This window comes from Castor canadensis, chromosome 4 (assembly GCF_047511655.1).
Source record: "Castor canadensis chromosome 4, mCasCan1.hap1v2, whole genome shotgun sequence".
In the NCBI taxonomy this organism is placed as follows: Eukaryota; Metazoa; Chordata; class Mammalia; order Rodentia; family Castoridae; genus Castor; species Castor canadensis.
The window spans coordinates 49701078-49726038 of NC_133389.1; the positions used below are offsets into that span (position 1 = coordinate 49701078).

Below are 24961 nucleotides of genomic sequence, written 5' to 3' on the forward strand. Positions count from 1 at the left end.
CAAAAGTGTCACAGACCTCCAGTTAGGCCCTGCAAGGTTTCCTGTAACTGTGACCACAGTCTGTTGGGGGTGGGGGGATGGAAGGGGAAACTCTGTACCAGCCTGTTTCTCTGTAACTGGCTTGTCTTTCTGACCACCTGTGAACCATCTACTGCAAAAACCCCCTGGTTACACAAGCCACCTGGGGGTTATATAACTCATCTCCTGACTCTGATCGGGGCTCAGGGCTTTGAATAATTATCTCGCCTGAGTCCACTAGCATAATACAAATTCCTGCTTCCTGCAAAGTGGTCTTGATGACTTTGTTTCCCTCGCTGTTTCCCACAACATTTCTGATGCATTGGCTGGGAAAGGGAGAGACCAAAGTTGGTATTTTTGCCTCCCTGGCTGTCAGGCTGTGGCCCAACTCTTGAGGACACAACCCAGCTGAGGTGCCACTGGACGCTTAGTCCAGACAGCTGGGGAAGCCTCCCAGGGAGACTGAGGCCTCAGGTCTGTACATCCCAACGGAACCTGGGTAGAGACCCCAGGAACCAGGAAAATTTGGAGCGGCACCTGTCTGAAACAGGTAGGACCCGGGTCCATAAGAATAGGCCTGTCCATGAGAGGATGGAAGAGGGGCATTATCAACCCCTAAGGTTTCCACTAATACTCCTGAATCTGGTTTTTTTTATTTCTGTGATTATTCATGAGGAAACTGGGATACCTTCCAGACTAGGTTTGTTGGGTTGGATGAATGTGTGATATGCAACTGAGAGCATGAAAGAAGTGTGACTTTAGTCACCACATGGTGTGCAGAGTCCATTTCCAGAAGCCAGAGGCATTCTCATATGGTCTAGGGTGACCCCACCCTTGGGATTCCGGTCCCGGGTTTATACAGGCTCACAATGGCTACAAGATGTCTGAAATATCTCTGTGAGGAGAGTGGCTAGGGATGGACAAAGCAAAAGTTGTTTGTCTTCCCTTTGTGTCAGAAACTGAGGACCCCCATACCTCATTTCCAAACTCCCTGATCCTCTTGTGCCTTGTCTCAATATGGGTAGGAGCCAAAATAAAAAGACTCCTTTGCAATGTATGCTTGACAACTTCAAGAAAGGTGATTATGGTGTAGAACTCACACCCCAGAAACTTTGGAGATTCTGTGAAATAGACTGTGTGTCCTTTAAGGTTGGATGGCCTTCTGAGGGATCTCTAGAGCAAGAAACCATATGTAGGGTCTATCAGGTAGTGACAGGAACACCAGGCCATCCTGAGTACTTTCCCTACATAGACATATGGCAGACATTGGTAGCTCATCCCCCTCCTTGGCTTAAGAAATGCTTTGAAGACAGTTGCAAGATTATGATGGCAAGGGATACAAATACTGGGACTCTTAAAAGAAAGGAAAAGAGAAAAAATGCTTCTCCCCCAGTGCTCCAGGCTAATCCTGACCTGTCCCCACCACCATATGCCCAGATTATCTGCCCATGCCCTGGCCACCCTCGCCTCCGGCAGATCCCACAACAGTCTCAAAACCTGAAGACCCAGGAGACCTCCCTCTTCTCCTCCCTCATCAGGAGTTTTAAGCAGCCCCCCTGCACAGTCAGGAGCTCACCCAAAAACCCATTCAAGGGCATGGGTAGCACTCCAGATGCCTCTCAGGGAGACCAGAGGGCCCATATGGTATAACCAAAATGGTGAACTGCAAGGGGGTGGACCCTTGCTCATTTATCAGCCCTTCACCACCATGGACCTCCTAAATTGGAAAAATCATACCCCTTTTTATACTGAGAAACCACAGGCCATAGCTGACTTGATTCAGTCCATCATCCAAACTCACAATCCAACCTGGCAGGATTGTAGACAATTGCTCCAAATGCTCCTCAGCACGGAGGAATGGAGATGAGTTGTCCCGGCAGCCCTTCATTGGCTTGAGGCTCATGCCCCCAGTGGGACAAATGATGTGCGAGCCTATGCCCAGACAGCCTTTCCAGAAGCCAAACCAACATGGTACCCAAATGAAGCAGAAGGCCGAGACAACTTACACAGATATAGAGAGGCTCTGCTGGCAGCTCTAAGAGAAGGGGGAAAAAAGGCCATGAATATGAACAAAGTCACAGAGGTCTTACAGAAGTCTGATGAGAGTCCAGCACAGCTCTATGAGAGACTATGTGAGGCATACCATCTGTCTTCTCTATTTAATCCTGAGGCTCCTGAAAATCAGCGAATGGTCAATGCTGCCTTTGTGCAGCAAGCTCAGGGGGACATTAGAAGAAAGTTACAAAAATTAGGAGGATTTGCAGGCATGAATGCATTAAAGCTTCTAGAAGTGGCAAAGAAGGTGTCTGTTAAGCGAGACCAAGAAGCTCAAAAGGAGGCAGAATGGAAGATGAAAAAGAATGTAGATCTCCTGGCAGCAGCAACAAATGGATGGGGAGGGCACAGTTCCACTCAAGGCAGAGGCCAAGGAAACAAAGGGGGGGCCCTAGGAAACTTCCCACAAGGATGGCCCCAGGGATCAGAGCCCCTAAAGAAAAATCAATGTGCCTTCTGTCTCCAAGAGGGACACTGGAAAAATGAGTGCCCACAGCTCCAGGCCAGATGCAGAATGACAAAAAAGAAAGAAGACTTTATGGGGCTTGGAAGCATTGAACAAGCTGAGGATTAGGGCTGATGGGGCTCTTTCCTCCTCAGCCCCCAAGAGCCCACGGTCTGAATGTCAGTAGGGGCCAACCTGTAGATTTCATGGTGGATACTGGTGCTGAGCATTCTGTGGTGACCCAAAGGGTGGCACCAATTTACAAAAGACCCCAGACAATTGTGAGGGCCACAGGGATCCAAGCCCACCACCCTTTTCTCCAGCCATGAAAATGTACTCTGGGAGGACATTTTGTGACTCATGAGTTTCTCTATATACCAGAATGTCCAGTGGCACTGATGGGCCGAGATCTGCTAAGCAAACTGCGGGCCCAGATCAGTTTTCAGGAGGATGGACAAGCTTTGGCTCAGGGACCCCTAGAGTCCTAGCCCTAGTCACTCCCTGGGAAGAAGAATGGAGATTACACTCGATAGAGACTGCCTTAAAGGGGCCAGAGATGCCCTTTAAGATTCTGGGCATATGGACTAAAGACAATCCTCTGGGGCTGGCCGTCAACATTCCTCCAATGGTAATAGAGATAAAGCCAGGAGTCACTCCAATAAGAGTGACAATACCCAATCCCAATGAGGGCACGAGAAGGGATATCTCATCACCTCTAGAGACTTTAAACTATGGAATCCTGAGACCTTGTTAATCTGCCTGGAACACTCATTTGCTGCCAGTTCAGAAGCCGGGCACCAATGATTACTGCCTCATTCAGGATCTCTGGGCAGTCAATCAAGCAGCAGTGACTCTGCACCCAGTGGTTCCTAATCCATATACCCTACTGGCCCTGATACCAGCAGAGGCAACCTGCTTCTCATGCTTGGACTTAAAAGATGCATTCTTCTGCATCCAGTTGACACCTGTGAGCCAACCCATCTTTGCTTTCCAATGGGAGGACCCCCAGTCAGGGGGGCAACAACAGTTAACCTGGACCCATCTCCCACAGGGTTTAAAGAACTCTCCAACCATCTTTGGAACTGCTCTGGCATCAGATTTACGAGCACACCCAGCAGAGGAAGCTGACTGCACACTCTTACAATATGTGGACGACCTCCTCCTTGCAGTGGCTAACCACCAAGACTGTCTTAAAGGGACAGAGTTCCTACTCCGTCTCTTATGGGAAGCTGGTTACAAGGTATCTAGAAAGAAGGCCCTGATATGTCAAGACCAGGTCAAATATTTGGGGTTTCACATCTCCCAAGGCCAACAGAACCTTGGTGCAGAAAGAAAACAAGCTGTTTGTTCGATCCAGACCCCAACTTCAAGAAGACAGATCCATGAGTTTTTGGGAGCAGCTGGGTTCTGCCAGATTTGGATACCTAACTTTTACTTGCTAGCAAAGCCTTTGTATGAAGCCACAAAAGGGGGCAAAATGGAGCCCCTAATCTGGGAATCTGACCAGCAACAGGCTTTTCATGCCATCAAGAAGGCATTAGTCAATGCCCCTGCTCTGGGACTCCCAGATATGAGAAAGCCCTTCTTCCTCTATGTGCATGAGAGAAGCAGCATAGCAACTCGGGTCCTGACCCAATTCCTAGACTAATGGCATCAGCCAGTGGCTTATCTCTCCAAGCAGTAGGGTTCAATAGCAAAGGGATGGCCTCCCTGCTTGCGAGCTCTTGCAGCTACAGTCTTGCTGGTATCAGAGGCAGAAAAGTTAACACTGGGAGGGGAAATAACTGTTAGGGTCCCACATTCTGTAGTGACTCTACTGGAATACAAGGGACACTATTGGCTGACCAGAGTATGCTCTGTGAAAATCCACAAGTGAAGCTAGAAGTTGTCTGGACTTTAAACCTGGTGACCCCCCTCCCATCGGCTGCAGGGCCTTTGGACCATGACTGTGTTGAGACGATTAACGAGGTCTTCTCGAGCTGCCCTGATCTCGGTGACCAGCCCCTACCTCAGCCTAACCTTGAACTATTGACAGACAGGAGCAGCTTTCTTAAAGAGGGAATGAGATATGCTGGTTATGCAGTGGTATCTCTGGATTCAGTCCTGGAAGCTCGGGCTCTAAATCCAGGTTAGAGCTGAACTCATTGCACTGACATGCACCCTCGTCCTGGCAGCTAAAAAGACTATTAACATATACACAGACTCTAAATATGCTTTTACCATTCTTCATGTTCATGGGGCTATATGCAAAGAAAGAGGATTAATTACCTCAGGAGGAAAAGACATCAAATATGGGCCGGAGATTCTTGAACTCCTGGAGGCAGTGTGGGCCCCCAAAAAGGTCGCTGTTATGCATTGTCCGGGTCCTCAGAAGGGCAAGTCTGCGGTGGCATTGGAAAACCGGAGAGCAGATCAGGAAGCTTGTGCAGCAGCTCTCTGGGTGTCACCCGCCCTGCCTGTGGCTGTAACTGCTGCACTCCTTCCTACCCCACTGACAGAATGTGTTCCACATTACTCCTGTCATCAGTGTGAGTGGTTTACTCAAGAGGAAGGAAAATATTGTAAAGGGGGATGTACCAGCTTGCAGATGGGCTGTCAGTGATTCCAGAGACATGAGTCCCCACCTTTGTAAAGAATGCTCATCAGGTCTCTCATATGGCAAAGTTGGCCCTTGAACAATTGCTGAGCCAGTATTTCTATGTCCCCCGCCTCTCTAGTCTAGCTAGCAATATTTGTAAGCAATGTGAAACATGTGCCAAAAAATAACCCCGAGCAGGGGCGACTCCCTAAATCAGGAATCCAATATGTGGGTAGTTCCCCTTTTGAAGACTTAGAAGTAGACTTCACTGAGCTGCCCCAAACCAGAGGCTACAAATACCTTCTGGTGATTATGTGCACATTCTCTGGGTAGGCAGAGGTTTTCCCCTCCCAAACAAAGAAGACCCAAGAAGTGGTCCGTGCCTTACTAAAGGAAATAATTCCTAGGTATGGGATCCCCTTCTCCATTGGATCAGACAATGGATCAGCTTTTGTGGCAGAAGTTCTTAAGCAACTGGCAAAGGGACTAAAAATAACCTGGAACCTTCACACAGCATACGGGCCTTAGACTTGAGGCAAAGTTGAAAGAACGAATTGGACACTGAAAACTCAGATGAGTAAACTCTGTCAGGAAACATACCTGCCATGGGAACAGGTCTTGCCATTGGTCCTACTTAGGGTCAGGTGTAGCCCCACCAAACAGACTGGGTTCTCGCCCTATGAGATTCTCTACAGAAAAAGGACATTAAGGGAGATCTAAAAGAGATAGGAAATCTATCTTTGCTCCAACAGATGTGTGGCTTGGGAAAGGTGTACTGCCATGTTCAGGAAAGACTCCCTATTAGCCTAACCACTGATGTACATTCCTTTAAGCCAAGTGACCAAGTTTGGATAAAGGAGGGGAATCTTCAGCCTCTTCAGCCTCAGTGGAGAGGCCCCTATTCAGTGATCCTAACCACTCCTACAGCAATCAAGGTGACAGAGATCATCCTGTGGATCCACCACACCCAAGCAAAAAAGACAAGTCCTAAGTGGAAGAGTCAACTGGATTCCAGCAATCCCCTCAAAATGACCCTGAGGAGGGGACCTTCAGCCTTGCCTAGTCACAAACCGGAAGGTGACTAGTCTATGCATGGCAGAAGCTTGAGGAGTCCACTGGACAGACAGTTGACAAACTGTTATTTCTCATGGGCAATGGTCTATGGTGGTGTTTGAGTTCTGCCGTCCCTTACCCACCTCTCTTTTTGGTATTGTAACCTTGTTTTGGTCAATAGAAATAAGAGTAACTGCCCCAGCAGGACGGAGCCAAATCAAGAGGCTCTTTCTGACAGTATTTCTCCTACTGACAGAATATGGTATTGTTTTTGGTTGGTCCTATTCTGGGTTCCTCCTACAAACCTAACCCCCCCCCATGATGGTTCTCTACAATAGGAGGATTTAAAACAATGTTTGGGGCTATAGTAATTGTAGTGTTGGGCTGTCTTATATTCCCATGCATGCTGCCACTGGTCATGTGGTCCATATCGACCCTGTTGAATCCATGGTGGAACAAAAAACAGCTGCACAATTATATCTGTTACAGAGTTACCAAAGAGTAAATCCCATCCCTGAGGTTGAAAAAGATGATGCATTTTGACAAATAAAGTGTCAAAGCATCAAAGGGGGGAATGTTGGAGCAAACATGGCTATTTCTCTGGGATTCACTATGTGTCTGGAATATGCATTGGATTTCCTACTCTGGGGCCACAAGCAGCTTTCTGCAAGCTCAAAAGTGTCACAGACCTCCAGTTAGGCCCTGCAAGGTTTCCTGTAACTGTGACCACAGTCTGAAGGGGAGTAGAGGTGAAACTCTGTACCAGCCTGTTTCTCTGTAACTGGCTTGTCTTTCTGACCGCCTGTGAACCATCTACTGCAAAACCCCCCTGGTTACATAAACCACCTGGGGGTTATATAACTCATCTCCTGACTCTGATCAGGGCTCAGGGCTTTGAGTAATTATCTCCCCTGAGTCCACTAGCGTAATAAAAATTCCTGCTTCCTGCAAAGTAGCCTTGGTGACTTTGTTTCCCTCCCCATTTCCCATAATACCTCTATCTCTCTCTCTCTCTTTCTCTTTCTCTCTCTCTCTCTCTCTCTCTCTCTCTCACACACACACACACACACACACACACACGAGCACGCACACACATGGAGCTAGTTTAGTGTGGGGAGCAGATTATGAGAAATCTATGAGAACTTGACACAAGCACAACTGTGTCAAATAATCTGCAGGCTGAGTTTGGCAAGGCCCCAGCCACAGAAGAGGGCCAAGGCAAAATGCAGCACAGCTGCTTTTACTAAATTGTTTACTTTCAGAGAAGTTGGAACACAGGTTTCTCTTGTTACAATGTCACACCCCTCCCCAAGAACTGTTGCTCCACCTCCTTGTTTACCACTGTATATAAAAGACTCACTGAAGAAGGATTGGATTGAAAGATGGGAGATGGATGGATTGATTGGCTAGCTGAGAGCTGCTTGTGAAGCTGCTGCTGCTGCTGCTGGCTGTTTTTGTGTCTGTGAGTCTGAGGACTGAGACTTTGAGAACATGGGACAGTGCAAGTCTGAAGGCCAAGACTTTAAGAGAGATTTAGGAAAACATGGGACAGTGTGAATCTAAAGAAAGAGACTTGAAAGAATAGAAAAGAAAAAAGGTTTTAAAGAATAAAGAAGCAAAGTAAAAGGAGAGTTAATAGAGAAAAGAAGTAACAAGGCTGTTGTGTGTCTCCATCTGAGTGCCCAGCATACCTGATTCCAACTTTATGTATGTCTGTCTTCTATACTTTGTCCTTTCTGCATCTCCAGTCGCCCCCAGTTAGGTCAGTAAGAACAGAGCTTGAGAAAGCTCTTGAGAGCTTAGGCTTTCTCATAAGCATATTCTTTTGGAGCAATCACAACTCTTTTTTTTATTGTTTTATTATTCATATGTGCATACAATGCTTGGGTCATTTCTCCCCCCTGCCCCCACCCCTCCCTTACCCCCCACCCCCTCAATACCTGGCAGAAATTATTTTGCCCTTATCTCTAATTTTGTTGAAGAAAGTGTATAAGCAATAATAGGAAGGACCAAGGGTTTTTGCTAGCTGAGATAAGGATAGCTATACAGGGAGTTGACTCATATTGATTTCCTGTGCATGTGTTTACCTTCTAGGTTAATTCTTTTTGATCTAACCTTTTCTCTAGTTCCTGGTCCCCTTCTCCTATTGGCCTCAGTTGCTTTTAAGGTATCTGCTTTAATTTCTGTGCATTGAGGGCAACAAATGCTAGTTAATTTTTTAGATGTCTTACCTAATCTCATATCTCCCTTGTGTGCTCTCACTTTTATCTTGGCAATCACAACTCTTAAACAGATACTTTCAAGAGATTGTATTGGACTGGCAGAGTGACTCAAGAGGTAGAGCAACTGCCTAGTAAGCACAAGGCCCTGAGTTCAAATCCCCAGTACCACAAAATAAAGATTAAAAAAATAAGTAAAAATTCAAGAGATTGCATCCCAATTGATGAAAGTGGAAGCTACAGCTCTCTTGAGGCCCCAGTCTCAGACATTACATAGAGTGACTTCTGCCACCTTCCATTGGTCAAAACAGGTCACAGGGCCATTTGGATTTAACAGGGGGAGAATTAGGCTCCATCTTTCAATGGGATGGAAGGCAAGGATTTTGTAGTCATCTTTAGTTCACCACACTTATTTTTTTCTAGAACCTGATAATCTATGGAAAACCAAGCATCAAAGGTCTAGGCCTATCAAAATGAGAGTACAAACTCTCAAAATCAGACCATTCTTTAGCATGAATAAATTCATCCTAACTATATAATACACTATAATACATAATAATATTTGGCATTTAGTATGTACTCCTAAAATATATATATACTTCAGTATTTTGGAAAAGGAATCATATTTTAAGTGCATCAAAGGATTTGGGCTAGTTAAAAGAAATCTATTCTTTTTTTAATGTCAAAATATTTTAATTAGCATACATTAATAGTACAAGAGATTCATTGTGATAATTACATAGACACATACATCACTCCCTCTATTATTTTCTTCTAATTGCTCTCCTTCCTCTCCCCCTTTTTCACACAGTACTTGGTTAGCTACATTATGCTATCTTCACACACACACACACATAATGTACTTCAATCCTCTTTGATCCTCTTCAAATCCCTGCCCCACACTCTCCTTTACCTCTTCCCCTTCCCCTGATTCTCCCCTTTCAAAAAGTCCCCCTTTTATACTCTTGTCCTATTAATATTATTATTATCATCACTTTCAGTCTAGATCCTACATATGAACAAAAACGTGACATTTGGCCTTTTGAACTTGGCTTACCTCACTCAACATAATGTTATCTAGTTCTTAGACAAGGATGCCCACTATCTCCACTCCTATTCAACATAGTACTGGAATTCCTAGCCAGAGCAATTAGGCAAGAAGAAGGAATAAAAGGAATACAAATAGGTAAAGAAACTGTCAAAATATCCCTATTTGCAGATGACATGATCCTGTACCTTAAAGACCCAAAAAACTCTACTCAGAAGCTCCTAGATACCATCAATAGTTATAGCAAGGTATAGCAAGGTAGCAGGATATAAAAACAACATAGAAAAATCATTAGCATTTCTATACACTAATAATGAACAAACTGAGAAAGAATAAATGAAAACAATTCCATTTACAATAACCTCAAAAAAAATCAAATACCTAGGTGTAAACCTAACAAAGGATATGAATGACCTCTACAAGGAAAAGTATAAACTTATGAAGAAAGAGATTGAGGAAGACTATAGAAAGTGGAGAGATCTCCCATGCTCATGGATTGGTAGAATCAACATAGTAAAAATGTCTATACTCCCAAAAGTAATCTACATGTTTAATGCAAATCCAATCAAAATCCCAATGACAATCATTAAAGAGATTGAAAAATCTACCGTTAAATTTATATGGAAACACAAGAGGCCACGAATAGTCAAGGAAATACTCACTCAAAAGAACAATGCGGGAGGTATCACAATACCTGACTTCAAACTATATTACAAAGCAATAACAATAAAAACAGCATGGTACTGGCACAAAAACAGACATGAAGACCAATGGAACAGAATAGAGGACCCAATATGAAGCCACACAACTATAACCAATTTGTCTTTGACAAAGGAGCTAAAAATATAAGATGGAGAAAAGACAGCCTCTTCAACAAAAACTGCTGGGGAAACTGATTAGCAGTCTGCAAAAACTGAAACTAGATCCATGTATATCACCCTATACCAATATTAACCCAATTGGATCTAGGATCTTAATATCAGACCCCAAACTCTAAAGTTGGTATAGGAAAGAGTAGGAAATACTCTGGAAAATAGGTATAGGCAAGAACTTTCTCAATGGAACCCCAGCAGCACAGCAACTAAGAGAGAGCATAGATAAATGGGACTTCATAAAACTAAAAAGCTTCTGCTCAACAAAAAAAATGGTTTCTAAGCTGAAGAGAACACCCACAGCGTGAGAGAAAATATTTGCCAGCTACACATCAGACAAAGAACTGATAAACAGAATATATAGGGAATTTAGAAAATGAAATTCTCCCAAAATTAATGAACCAATAAAGAAATGGGCAAGTGAACTAAACAGAACTTTCTCAAAAGAAGAAATTCAAATGGCCAAAAAACACATGAAAAAAAGCTCACCATCTCTAGCAATAAATGAAATGCAAATTAAAACCACGCTAAGATTCCACCTCACCCCTGTTAGAATAGCCATCATTAGCAACACCACCAACAACAGGTGTTGGCGAGGATTCGAGGAAAAAGGAACCCTCTTACACTGTTGGTGGGAATGTAAACTAGTACAACCATTCTGGAAAAAAATTTGGAGGCTACTTAAAAAGCTAAACATTGATCTACCATATGATCCAGCAATACCACTCTTGGGGATAGACCCAAAAGACTGTGACACAGCTTATTCCAGAGGCACCTGCACACCTATGTTTATTAAAGCACTATTCACAATAGCCAAGTTATGGAAACAGCCAAGATGTCCCACTACTGATGAATGGATTAAGAAAATGTGGTATTTATACACAATAGAATTTTATGCAGCCATGAAGAATGAAATGTTATCATTCACTGGTAAATGGATGGAATTGGAAAACATCATTCTGAGTGAGGTTAGCCTGGCCCAAAAGACCAAAAATCGTATGTTCTCCCTCATATGAAGACATTAGATCAAGGGCAAACACAACAAGGGGATTGGACTTTGATCACGTGATAAAGCGAGAGCACACAAGGGAGGGGTGAGGATAGGTAAGACACCTAAAAATCTAGATAGCATTTGTTGCCCTCAACGCAGAGAAACTAAAGCAGATACTTTAAAGCAACTGAGGCTATTAGGAGAAGGGGACCATGAACTAGAGAAAAGGTTAGTTCAAGAAGAATTAACCTAGAAGGTAACACACATGCACAGGAAATCAATGCGAGTCAACTCCCTGTATAGCTATCCTTATCTCAGCTAGCAAAAACCCTTGGTCCTTCCTATTATTGCTTATACTCTCTTTTCAACAAAATTAGAGATAAGGGCAAAATAGTTTCTGCTGGGTATTAAGGGGGTGGGGAAGAGGGAGGGGGCAGGGGAGGATAAAGGAGAGGGTGGGGAAAGGGGGGAGAAATGACCCAAACATTTTATGCACATATGAATAAAATAAAAAATTTTTTAAAAGATGATATCTCGTTCCATCCATTTTCCTGCAAACAACATAATTAAAAGAGATCTATTCTTTTGAAGGGATTTCTTTGCTTGTTTGTTTCCAAAATGGTTCTACTTCTGCTTCTCATTCATTTGATAAATGTGATACCAAATATTTTTATACATATTTCACTAAATAAAAACTGTTATAAATTGTAAGCGTGTCACATGAATAAATTCACAGAGAAGAAACAATACTGTTATAATTACCAGAGAAACTAATATTTTTGCTGAGACTATAGCACAGTTTGGAATTTCTACAGTTGCTTTTGAAAAGTCTGACAAATCAGAGATAGGCAAATGGCCAAAACACCTTTTAAATCAAAGCCTTAAGTGTTTATTCAGTAGAATATTAGGTGGCAGTTTTGAGAGAGTTTAATTTAGGAATTATTGATAAGAATTGTCATTTAATTTTTATTCTCTAGCTACCTCACAGCTAAATGCCTGTGTGGGGAGCAGATTACTAGCAGCCTACGAGAACTTGAAGAGAGCGAGAGGCAAGATGCAGCACAGCTGCTTTTCCTAAGTTGTTTATATTTAGAGAAGTAGGAAGGCAGGTTTCTCTTGTTCCAATGTCACGCCCCTCCCCAAGGGCTGTTGCTAAACCTCCTTGTTTACCACTTGATATAAAAGACTTGTTGAAGGAGAACATGGGCTTTTTGATGGGGGATTTTAATTGGTTGACACTGGCTGGTGTGTCTCCACCACAGCAGCTTTCTGCACTGAGAACTTTATATATAGGCTTTAGAAAAGCTAAAGAGAACATAGGACAGTGCAAGTGTAAGGACCAAGACTTTAACAGTTATGCCAATGCAGTTTTTAGACGCGGCTGCTGTTGTTTGTCTGCAAGTCTGAACACCAAGGCTTTAAAAAAGCTAAAGAGAAAACATGGGACAGAGCAAGTCTAAAGAAAGAGACTTAAAAGAATAGAAAACAGAAAAGAAGCAAGGTTTTAAAGAATTGTAAAAGAGTAAGGCCTTAAAGAATAAAGACAGAGAAAAGAAGCAGAGTAAAGAGAAGACAAGAACCAACAAAGGCTGTTGTGCGTCTCCATTCAAGCACCCAGCACACCTGGCCCCAGCTTTGTCTTCTATTATTTGTCCTTTCTGCATCTCCCATCGCCCCCAATTAGGCCAATTAGGTCAGTGGATCCGGAGCGAGAGAAAGCTCGCTCCATGCCCGATCTGAACATTTTAAGGTTTGAGAGCTATGCAACCTCAAGTTCATTAACCTAGATCATATGAGGAAAGGCTAGGGTTTCCAGGACAATTGTAATTTTCTCAAAAGGATCAACTTAATTGTTCTTGGTAGCAATGAGATCTACTTGTCTTAATAAATTTTTGTGGAGTTAATTAGTGAGTGAATGCATGACTGAATATATCACTTGTCCACTTCCTCAATATGCTCTCATGAAATCCACAGGTACTGGTGATGCTATTTAAATACATAACATCATGCCTGTGGTGGCAGCAGCAATGAGAAATGGGGAGGAATAAATTTCAAAAAATAGATTTAGAGAACCAAATCAAGTCATAGTGATCCAGTTTTATATGACATGTGAAGAAGTGGGAAAAAAATAAAAACTTGGGTTGCAATCTTTGTCTGGGCAGATGGTGCTGAAATCAAGTGAGTTAAGAACAATAATGACAAAGATTCCATCTTTGAATGGAAGGAGAAAAGCAAGCTAATGGCATCCAGGGGAGATGCCCAGCAGGCAGTTGGTGTATTTGTCTGATGCTTGGGGAAGAGACTAGGGATAGAAGATGTAGATTAAGGAATTGTCACTTGTAGGTGGTAGGGATGCCTTGAAAATGGATATGAATGCCCAGAGAGAGTAGAGAGAGAGAGAGAGAGAGAGAGCTGGGCATGGACAGTCCCCATGGCAACACCAATAGTCACCCGGTAGATAGAGAAGACAAGGAAGGAATAATCAGAAATATATAAGAAATATGAGGAGTGATATATTTCAGAATCCAAAGGACCAGAGTCTCCAAAAGGAGGGAATGGTAAACCCATGAGTGAAATGAGACTAAGCTCTCAACTTTGTAATGTAGAAGAACACTTATGGTGGTCCAGCAGTTAGAAAGGCCTGGATTCACATATTTCAGATGAGATGAGGTGCACTCAGAGTGGTAGCCATAGGCCTAGATTCACGTCTTTCAATCTGCCGATGAATTAGCTCTGTGACTTTGGACCCAGTCCCTTAACTTTTCTGAGCCTCAGCCTCTCATCTGAATTGCTGATGGCAATTAATCCCCATCTATCCACCTAATAGGACTACTGGATTTTGATGAGAAAATGCATGTGGATGCATTGGAAACTAAAAAGTCTATATTGATAACAATTATTTTTTAACTTTGGTAGGCAGATTCATGGATTATTAATAAATGCTTTAAACTTGCAGTATTGGAGAAGAACACAAATAGCTGTGCATTACTGAGGCTTTTCAAATTGTAGATTGACACTGCAGTGTCATTTTTCTCCAGAATTCATGAGTCCCCTTCTAAGCAAAGCAGCAGCACTGAGCTGGGACCCAGGATACTCAACCCAGGCTTTGTACCCCACAGTGTGTCCGTCCCCATTGTCACTGTGCCACAACTGACTGTGATTGTTTAATGCTAGGTTGGCCTCTCTTCCAGACTGTGCCTCCTTGATGGTAGTCCATGGCTTATCCATTCTCCTTCAGTTTTTATCTGTAGTCGCTGACCTGATACTTGGAACACGGACAGGGTTAGATAAATAGTCATCGAAAGAGAAAATAAGTTATAGTGGCCTCAGACAGTCATTAAGCCTTATCTTCATTACAGGAGAACAAAATTAGAATCTAAGTTTGCTTTAAATCCTTACAGCATTACTGTTTTCTTCAGACACATTAAGCAATACCAAGAAATACTTCACACATTATTTGAAATAAATAATTATGAATACATGTCTAAATGAAAGATTTTAAGTATTTGCAATAATTCATTTTTAATAGGTCCAAAACTCTTACAGAGTGGCATTAGAATTATGTGGTTTCCAGCATAAACTTGGTGGAATAGTTGCATTCCTAGACAACCCACAACAGTCACAGCAGGTAAAGCTCCAGTCTAGAAAACAGTCTTGCCCTTCTTTCTCCCTCAGTTGTTTTCTTAGTTGTCCCTGAACCCACCATCATATATCAACCCCCACCTCACCTTACCATCAAATGAAAGCTGCAGGTTGGTTCTTATCCAAGATCAAACATGCCAAGCACCTTAAGAACAGGAGTGATCTTGGGGATATACCCAAAAGACTGTGACACAGGTTACTCCAGAGGCACCTGCACACCCATGTTTATTGCGGCACTATTCACAATAGCCAAGTTATGGAAACAGCCAAGATTCCCCACCACTGACGAATGGATTAAGAAAATGTGGTATCTATACACAATGGAATTTTATGCAGCCATGAAGAAGAATGAAATGTTATCATTCGCTGGTAAATGGATGGAATTGGAGAACATCATTCTGAGTGAGGTTAGCCTGGCCCAAAAGACCAAAATCGTATGTTCTCCCTCATATGTGGACATTAGATCAAGGGCAAACACAACAAGGGGATTGGACCTTGATTATAAGATCAAAGCAAGAGCACACAAGGGAGATATGAGGATAGGTAAGACACCCAAAAAATTAGCTAGCATTTGTTGCCCTCAATGCAGAGAAACTAAAGCAGATACCTTAAAAGCAACTGAGGCCAATAGGAGAAGGGGACCAGGAACTAGGGAAAAGGTTAGATCAAAAAGAATTAACCTAGAAGGTAACACCCACGCACAGGAAGATTAATGTGAGTCAACTCCCTGTATAGCTATCCTTATCTCAACCAGCAAAAACCCTTGTTCCTTCCTATTATTGCTTATACTTTCTCAACAAAATTAGAAATAAGGGCAAAATAGTTTCTCCCTGGTATTGAGGGGGTGGGGGGGAGAGGGAGGGGGCGGAGTGGGTGGTAAGGGAGGGGGTGGGGGCAGGGAGGAGAAATGACCCAAGCCTTGTATGCACATATGAATAACAAAACAATTAAAAAAAAAGAAAAAGAACAGGAGTGATTAGAGGAGAGGTGACATTGGCACCTCTTTGACCCAAAGCAGCTGCAGCCTGCAACTGACAACCAGGCTGCAGGAGGTGTCACTGAAAGTCACAGTAGGACAAGTTTATCCATCATTTTGTTCATTTTGTTAGCAGCAAAAACTAAAACTAGCAGTTATGGGGATTTGTTATAAAATATAATTGTGTTCATTGACTTTTATGACTTTATATTTATTGCTTATTTACACAAAAAACTGAATTTGAGCTGTTTTCCCCCAATACTATCTACCACCTTTGGAAATTTGAAAAGAAGTGGTCCAAATTCAGAAGTCAAATGTCACTTAAGCAATGAGTAAGGTCAGGGAATAACAAATAGGCAATAGTGTGACTCACAAGACTGACTTAGCGGCCAAATTCTGGTGTGCCTCACTTTCTTAAAATCTCTTTCTCATAAATTAGACACTATCTACGCCTCCAAACAGTCAACTAGTAACTGTCCCTTTTCTAGAAAAGGCATCTCAGGAACAGCTGTGGCAGGAAGTCCCTGCTTCAGCTTGACCATGTGGATGTAGATCATGATGGGCTGAAACATCAGCCTCATGTGGAGTGTGGAGGCAAGGCCACTCGTGGAGCTCCTGTGGCTCCAGGTGTCTCACTGGCATCTCTGAGGCGGTTTTACCTTCAGTTCAAAGTGGCTTTAGATTTCATGACTTGTTTTGCTCTGGTCAGCTATCAGCACATGAAGTTTGCCATCCCTGTTTCAACAATATTTGAGTGCTGACACTGTCCTATTCACCTCTCCATTCATGAAGGGCCTGCAGGAGAAAAACAGCCTCAAAGTTAACTTTAGTGATTCACCTGAGGCACACCCTGTTTTCCTAAAACAATCTAGTGTCACAAAAAGAGAAAGTTTAACTGAATAAAAATGCATGAATTTTGTCAGTGTCTGGGCAATAATCATACAGAAAAGCACAATTGCACAAAGTGACCTTAAACCAAAAAGAAAGAGCAAAAGGGTAGAAGCCCTGCTTGATTCCTGCATTGCTGCAGAAAGGCCTCCAACGTAACACCTGAAAATGCTTTTTTCATTGCAGAGATTCTCAGCATAAGATTCGTGGTCTGCTCCAAGACAGCAAAAGGGAAAAGACACTAACTCTTCAATGATGTTGCTGAGTCTTCAAAAAGTCATATTCTTAAGAACTCCATCAATGAAACGTCCTAATTCAGAGCACACGTAGAAGTAAAAGCTTCATCTGGGTATGGCTGTTAGATCCTTGGATTTGCTGTGCTGCACTGCTATAATTCATTTCATTATCCGTTTCAGATTACATTTTATCAGAACACTGCTTTTCCTCACACTTACGTCTCTTCTAAGGCATATTTTCATATCACTTTTGGATCACCAGGGAGCATGTTCCTTGAATTATGGCCTTGATTTATTTCCTAATAATTACTGGATGCTGACTATGAACAGGACCCTGTGCTGACTTCCTCCACAGACACAATTGCTCCAGCCCTAATGATAATCACAACCCTCCAAGGGCATCATGAGATTTCAACAGTTTCAAGGTCAAGCTCATACAACAAGTATCATACCTGATTTCAACTTAGGTCTATCTGCCTTAGGAAAAACCTTACTTGTCCATAAAATTATTAGACAAAACCCACGTTATCAACACTACCTTTATGACACACGACATATTCTGATTTCTTGGCTTATGATGATATTTGGATGAATATTCTTAAAATAGATAATAGCTCAAAATTGCCAACTGCAAACAATTTATAGATGCTCTTGTTAAGTTATAATTATTGGCTTGCTAAAGCAGAGATCCCAATCTATTTCATTCTGTTTTGTAAAGTAAGAAATACAATTCTAAATTTCACAAGTTTGTGAGTTGCAAATATAGAACAGTTGACTTACTCTGCCCAAAGTTTGCTCTATAGTGTAGCCCAAATGTTTTCATAGTCTTTTATTATTATTGCCTCTAATTTCTTCCATGATTGAAAGACCTTAAAGCATGGCATGGCAGAACTAAAAAGACTCTACATAGTCTTTTCTAACCAGGCCGGCATAGCTGATTCGGGTGTGGCCCATTCTAGCATTCTCCTCCTCCCCTACACCCAATTTGCTTCAGTCCTAGAACTCATGAACCAACAGTTATTCTCCTGGTCAACAATGTGAGCTTGCTCTATGATTCCCAGCTTATTGTATTTCTGTAGCCTTGGCCACAAATAGAATTGTAGGATTTGGCTGGTGAGACCATTATTGGTGGCCAGGTGGTCATCAAAGGAAAAAGCCTCATAACAGGGGGTGTTGTCATAATCTATAATTTATAAACCCTGTCACTGTGTTAATTGCCCTTAAAAATTCATTATTGTCACCACCAGCCACATTCACTGATGAGACACAGGTCAGAGCTCTCTCCAGCTGCTGGAAGAAGGAAATGCGGGTGGGGGGAAGGGAGGAAGTGTCAAGAGATGCTCCCAGGTGTGAAGGCTAAACTTCATTAGCCCTTTCCCTGTGGTTGTTTACACATATGTGTGTGCCAAGATCGCATATGCCTCAGGAAATTTCCACCTAAACCTGAACTGAGAGGTCCACAAAAGAATGATGGAGATCAGTGCACTATTAAAGAGTCCATGCAGAGCCTCAACTTCGAGAGGTCATTCCCAATCATCTACCCACACCCCATTTTACCACGTGGACTCCATACGTGGGAGCTCCACAAAATGCATGGGAAGGTAGAGATGGCTCTGTCCACTAGTGTCTTCCTTTTCAAAGCATTTCTATTTTCATAGTAACCTCATCCATGACTACACTAGAGGGCACTTGAACACCACATTCATTGCAGACCAAGTCTGACACAAGTACTGACTGGTACTGGTAGTGGTTTGGGGTAGAAAGTAAGGATTAAGGAATTGATGGGGCTAACAGGAGGGGAATGTTTATTTTAACATGTCTTCAATAAACCCATCAGGATCTAAGGAAGTTTCTGCATCGCCCTTTGGGGATCAAAACCTTAATTATACGATATAATTATTGTTAATGGAACAAGAATATTTTAACCCAGCAAGATCAGTGGTGCTTAATGCCAGTGTGACATATTTCCCAAATCATTGTCTTTATTTGTAAAAACAGAAAAGAAGCAAAAATTGCATAAGCTCCCTGCATAATGAACAGGGAGGGAATGGCAGGCTGTACTATGGCCAGATGCTCTTTTATCTCTCTTCAAATCAACATGCAGAGCTGGTGGTCCTCAAATAGAAAGTAGCTTTCCTTGGGGATGGCAGCACTGTATGTTTGGAATGATAACATTCTATAAATAAATAAAACAGATTATTAAGAACACTGTGTAAATCTCCTAGTCAAACACCCCTTCGAGCAACCATCATCAGTGATTCAGCTTGGTTCCCTAATTCCACTGTATACAAATACACAGCATAAATACAGTATTTAACAAGCACTGGACAAGAAGCAGCACCCTTTCAATGAAGACCTATTCCAGAAAAATGAGCATCCTTTGTCCCCAGTCTGGTTGGTCACCCCCAGATTTCAGTTCTAGGTTTCCTGACTGAAAGAAACCTCTACCTCATGATTGAATGACTCTCAGGCATAACCTCCTATTTAAATGAAACATGAAATATTAGCTTGATTCTCATATCCTTTTTATTCCATTTTTGTGAATTCACAGGGTATCTGTTAGAAACCACATCACATGGGCTTCCTTAAACTTTCCTTAAGATGAGGGCAGACGATATGGGATCCATGAAGATTGCCTAGGATCCAAGCTCTAGTGCTGTCACTGGCTTGCCCTGAGACTGTCTAGTTCACACTACTTGTTCTGTGTGTCTTTGTGTCACTTGCTGTTTCTTTCTGAATCTCCATCTCTTCTTTCTCTTTGCCCTTGTAATACTTCAGTTTTATTCTTTCTTGTTCACTGGATCTAGGATCTTGATCGGCATGAATGTTGAGCTGACAGAGAGATACACTCTCTGATGGTGAGTACAGCCTAAATATAATGTCCTGGCTTTCTTTGCTGGCTTCTGGTGCATTACAAAACATGCAATCTCCAGGGTTGAGGCTGCCAACAAACCAGTACCCAGTTATTTCCTCAGCCGAATTACCTGGCCAGATACAAGCTCTTTTAGAATCTGATTAAATAAATGCAAGACTTTTTCCTTTCTCCCTCAGCCTGAATTATAGAAATCAGGTAATCACGTGCTACTAGAAGACTTTGTCAATTAAGAATCTTCTCAGTGAGTGGCCATTTCTCAAGCTGTCAACTGTAGCTTTCTACCACCCTGGGTTTGCTTCTGTGCAAGTTGATGAGTGTGTGAGAAGGGAGAATGGACTCCTGAATTCATTTCTGGATCAGCCAGCTACACCCTCAAACCACTCTTCTCTTCTCCTTTAATGCTTCTGTTTCATTTAGGCCACCTTACTAAAGGGCTTTCAGGCACTCATATCCCTCCTCTGCCAGGTTCAGGTGACATGATAGACTGAGAGAAAGCCCCAAGGGGCTCCAGGAGAGCCTGAGGTTCTGAGTTCCACCTGGAAGCCCAACATCAGGCCACCTCAGCACCTTAAATCTTCAACTCACAGGCAATGGTGCTAAATTGTTTCCATATGTGATAGGGAACCCAGAGACCACATTTTCTTTATCCATTCATTAATTGATGGATACATAGGCTGATTCTTTATCTTAGCTATTGTGAATAGTGTGTATAACAATTTCTAGATTACTAAACCCCTTGTTGTTATTATTTATATGTATCCCATTCTCATAACAAGCATTGCTCCTGTCCAGTTCTCTACAGGACACCTTGTGAGAACTTGAGAAATATTAGCTGTTAACAGTCTGTGGGCAAATTGCATCTGGCAGATAAGAGGAAAAACCCAATGTGAAGCCACTCCTCTTTGACAAACTTTCTAAGAAACATAAGCCCAGGTGTGTCTCTTCCTATATTTCTCTCTTTAATTAACATGACCTACAGTTTGGAGAGAAATGAATGTTGTGGATAAGTAGGAAAATCACTGTCTATACCTCAATTAATTACACAAAAGCCATCAAGAAGTCTGTTGCCATGCTTCTGTGCCTGATGTCTCAACAGCTGCTCAAGGTGCGGGGGGCGGGAACAATTCCCTGAGGTCTCAGGCTGCAGCCTGGCATAGTGAAGGATTCATGAAGACAAGACACCCAGCTTCCAGGTAGGACTACTCCCTGTGAAGAGACTCTGAGACTAAGGTTCTTGTTCACTACAAAGTGAACATGAACTCCACTCAGTGCCTGGACTGTGTGTGACTTCTGAAAGTCATGATCAAAGAAAGAAATTTTGGTCAAATATGGTCCATATATGTTTATCTCCAAAACCTGACTGAATTGGCAATGGAAGAATTAAAGAGTTGTGAACCTACACATTAGTGAGAACTGTGTGTGTGTTGGGGTGGGGGGGTGACAGCAGTGGATGAAATTGTCAAAACATTTGGAGAGATTATGACAGTGATGGAGAAACAGTAGTGACCCGAGCAGAATAAAAGAATCTATAGTCCAAGAATGTCCACTACAGAACCTTGGAGAGGTTGGGGCCTTGGACACTGCAGATCCCTTGGGAGGTGGAGGTAGAGGCAGGACCTAGAACAGAGACACTGCAGAAAGTCTGTGTGAGTAGTATTCACACGTGGGTTGGCTGTGTCTCTTCTCTTACCCCACCTCAGTCCACCAGACACTAGCCCTCTTCCAGTGTCTGCCACTAGCACATGCCCCACTCTATCCCTTCCAGGAGGACAAACATATATTCTTGAGAGAACTTGAACCAAAGAAGCTCCAGACTTAGCTAACAAAAGGATGCTAGGCTGAAAACAAAGCACTTAGATGAAAGACTATTCTGAATACCTTTAAATCTCTGCTCCCTGGATACAAATGCTCAGATACATATCTCCCAGGCAGAAGAAAGAAGGGTAATTCTCCAAAGAAACTGACTAGCCCTACAGAAAAATCCCCAGAGACTCATTTGAAATCTTCACCAAATAAGCCAGCTCATCAACTCCCAATACCTACTGAAGGATAGGCCGCCACCATGCACACAGTCTAGCACAAACCTTTATTTTTTAAAAATTTTTATTTTATTCATATGTGCATACAATGTTTGGGTCATTTCTTCCCCATTCTCCCTGCTCCCACCCTTGCCCCCAACCCCGCCCCCTCCCTCTCCCCTCCTACCCCCTCGCTACCAGGCAGAAACTATTTTGCCCTTATCTCTAATTTTGTTGAAGAGAGAGTATAAGCAATAATAGGAAGGACCAAGGGTTTTTGCTAGTTGAGATGAGGATAGCTATACAGGGAGTTGACTAGCATTGATTTCCTGTACACGTGTGCTACCTTCTAAGTTAATTCTTCTTGAACTAACCTTTTCTCTAGTTCCTGGGTCCCCTTCTCATATTGGCTTCAGTTGCTTTAGTTTCTCTGAGTTGAGGGCAACAAATGCTATCTAGTTTTTTGGGTGTCTTACCTATCCTCATACCTTCCTTGTTTGTTCTGGCTTTATCATGGAACACACAAGGACTTTGATCAAAGTCCAATTACCTTGTTGTAGCACGAACCTTTAAACACATGATTAACCACAAATGGACATTCAAGGACCACCAGACATTAGAAGAAAGCCTCAAAAATGAATAAAGAGAACAAAATTTAAAATGTCTATTTATTGGTTTATTTACTTATTTATTGAAGCACTAAGAAAATATAGAGGTAATAGAAGGAGGAGAAAAAAGTAAAAACTATACAATCATCCTCAGAAAGTTTTGAGGAGATATAGCCATAAAACAAGAATAGCATATACCTAAAAAGTATAATCAGGAGACAAGGAGAAAGTACAGGAATCAAATGTATAATGCAAAAAATGAAGAAACATTGACTAGAACACTTGGATGATAAGGTTGAATAATTCTCCTCTAAAAGTCAAACAAAGAAAATGGAAAAATGATACCTATTAACACTATTCCAGAATGGGGTAGGGGGGATCCAGGAGAATGGTGGAGGGGGTGAATTCAAGTGTGATATATTTGATATATCATAAGAACTTTTGTAAATGCCACAATGTGCCCCCACCCAGAACAACAATAAAAATAAATAAATAAAAGTCAAGGAAATGGACAAGAGGGAAGAAAAGAAACTTAGAGAACCAATCCAATGTGACCAGCATCTAAAATTCCAGGGAGAAAAAAATATATGAGTGGAAATAATTCAACAATTGTTTAAATTTCCCAAAACTGAGAGATATGAATTTCCACAGAGTACCCAGAAAGCACATTATATTTAAAAAAAAAAGTCAAGGCAAATATTTTGAAATTTCAGGATACCAGAGATAGGAAAGATGTTAGGTTTGCAGAGATGAGAGTCTACCACAAAGGACAAGGAATAGGGCTGGGGGCAGCTCAAGTGGTGGAGTACTTGCTTAACATGCTCCAGGCTGTTGGATTCACTCCCCAATACTGAGAATTAAAAAAAAAAAAAGGACAAGAAATAAAGATGTCATTGTACCTCTTACTAGCAACACAAAGGTCAAATGCCAATACAGAAATGCCTCTGATATTATAAGGAAAAAAATAATTTCAATCTATGTCTATGCCAAACCAAGCTCTTACTCTAGGAGGAAGGTAGAATAAAGACCTTTTCAGATAAACAGAGGCTAAGGAAATATACCTTCTATATACCTCTTCTCAAGAAGCTAAGTGGAGTTAGTGCTTCATCAAAATTCCTTCTTAGTTAACTTGGTAAAACAAAATTGGAATCTTAAGAAATTAAAGAGGGGAAAACAAATCCTAGGATAAAGCAAGACAAAGACTCTCCAGACAACTGTTCAGTGGACCTGAAGAGCAACCGATGCAGATGGCAGGAGTTTGGAGAATTCCAGGAGAAAAGTCTCCAAGCTGCAAAGGGGGCCAGGAGGCGATTTCTAGATTATTTGAATTTCTAACTTGTGGAAAATACTATGAGAGGTGTTTTTAACACAGCTGTCACAGGATCTTTGGAAAATTAGTAATGGCTTCCTAGAACACCAAGCAAATGAAGAAAAAAAAATATTAACTTCTGAGTGGGAAAGTAAAAATAGATATAGTAATTCGTTGATTCTGTAGAAAACAATATTTCCTTAGCCACAGTAGTATAAACACTCATTATAGACTAAACTAAAATGTTATAAATATGTGGAAAGGACATTGAGAGGAAAATGAGTGATAGAGAAAAGCTTTGCCACCACAAGAAGTAATAGATGATATCTAAAATAGATAAATTGAGGATTAGTATATTAGCAAATTATTTATAACTGTGTAGGTATAAAACAAAAGAGCTAGACTTGCTTGCCAATAGAGAGTGCATAGGGGATGGGGAGAAGTAGAACAGATGTTATTTTGAGTTTGTTTTTAAGCCCATTGTGGTATTATTATTTTTAGTTATGTCCATTTAAATGGGAATTATCCCTTGATATATATGAGGAATATCCAAATCTGAGACACCCAAATCCAAGATGCTCAAGACCCTTCTATAAAATAGTATAGTATTTGCATATAACTGATATGTATCCTTCCATTTAAATCACTGCTAAGGACTGGGGGCATAGCTCAGTGGCCTGGCACATGCAAGGCCCTGGGTTCAATCCCCAGCACTGCACTAAATAAATAAATAAATAATCACTGATAAAACAGAATGCAACATAAATGCTACAAAAAAAGCATTTATGTTGCACTGTTTCTTAGGGAATAATAACTAGAAAAAAGTTTCTACATGTTCAGTATACACACAATTTTTAAAAATATTTTCAACTCACTTTTTTTGTAGGTATGAAACCAGGGAATATGGAAGGCTGACTACTCTTTAATAAATACAACCTAATACCACATAGATGAATACATAGAAATAGATGAGACGGAAAGACAGACAGACCAACAGGAGAATAAATAGGGAGGTGAGGCTTGAGTAGACAATCAGGAACTTTCTGTTGATGTTAGAAACCATGAGGGGAGGCCTAGGCTGAGTCAGACACAGGTGCTTTCTGTCAGAACTGGAAGGTGGGCATTAGGGA

The 24961-nt window shown here is 41.9% G+C and overlaps 1 long non-coding RNA gene across 4 annotated transcripts in view; it reads right to left on the bottom strand.

The window, feature by feature from the left end:
• Positions 1-5032, bottom strand: part of LOC141422498 (uncharacterized) — a 263968-nt gene extending 258936 nt beyond the window's left edge. For all 4 annotated transcript variants that reach the window (XR_012447086.1, XR_012447088.1, XR_012447085.1 and 1 more), the window contains exon 1: positions 4787-5032. This is a non-coding gene — a long non-coding RNA (uncharacterized lncRNA). The remainder of the gene's footprint in view (positions 1-4786) is intronic.
• Positions 5033-24961: the final 19929 nt, after the last annotated feature.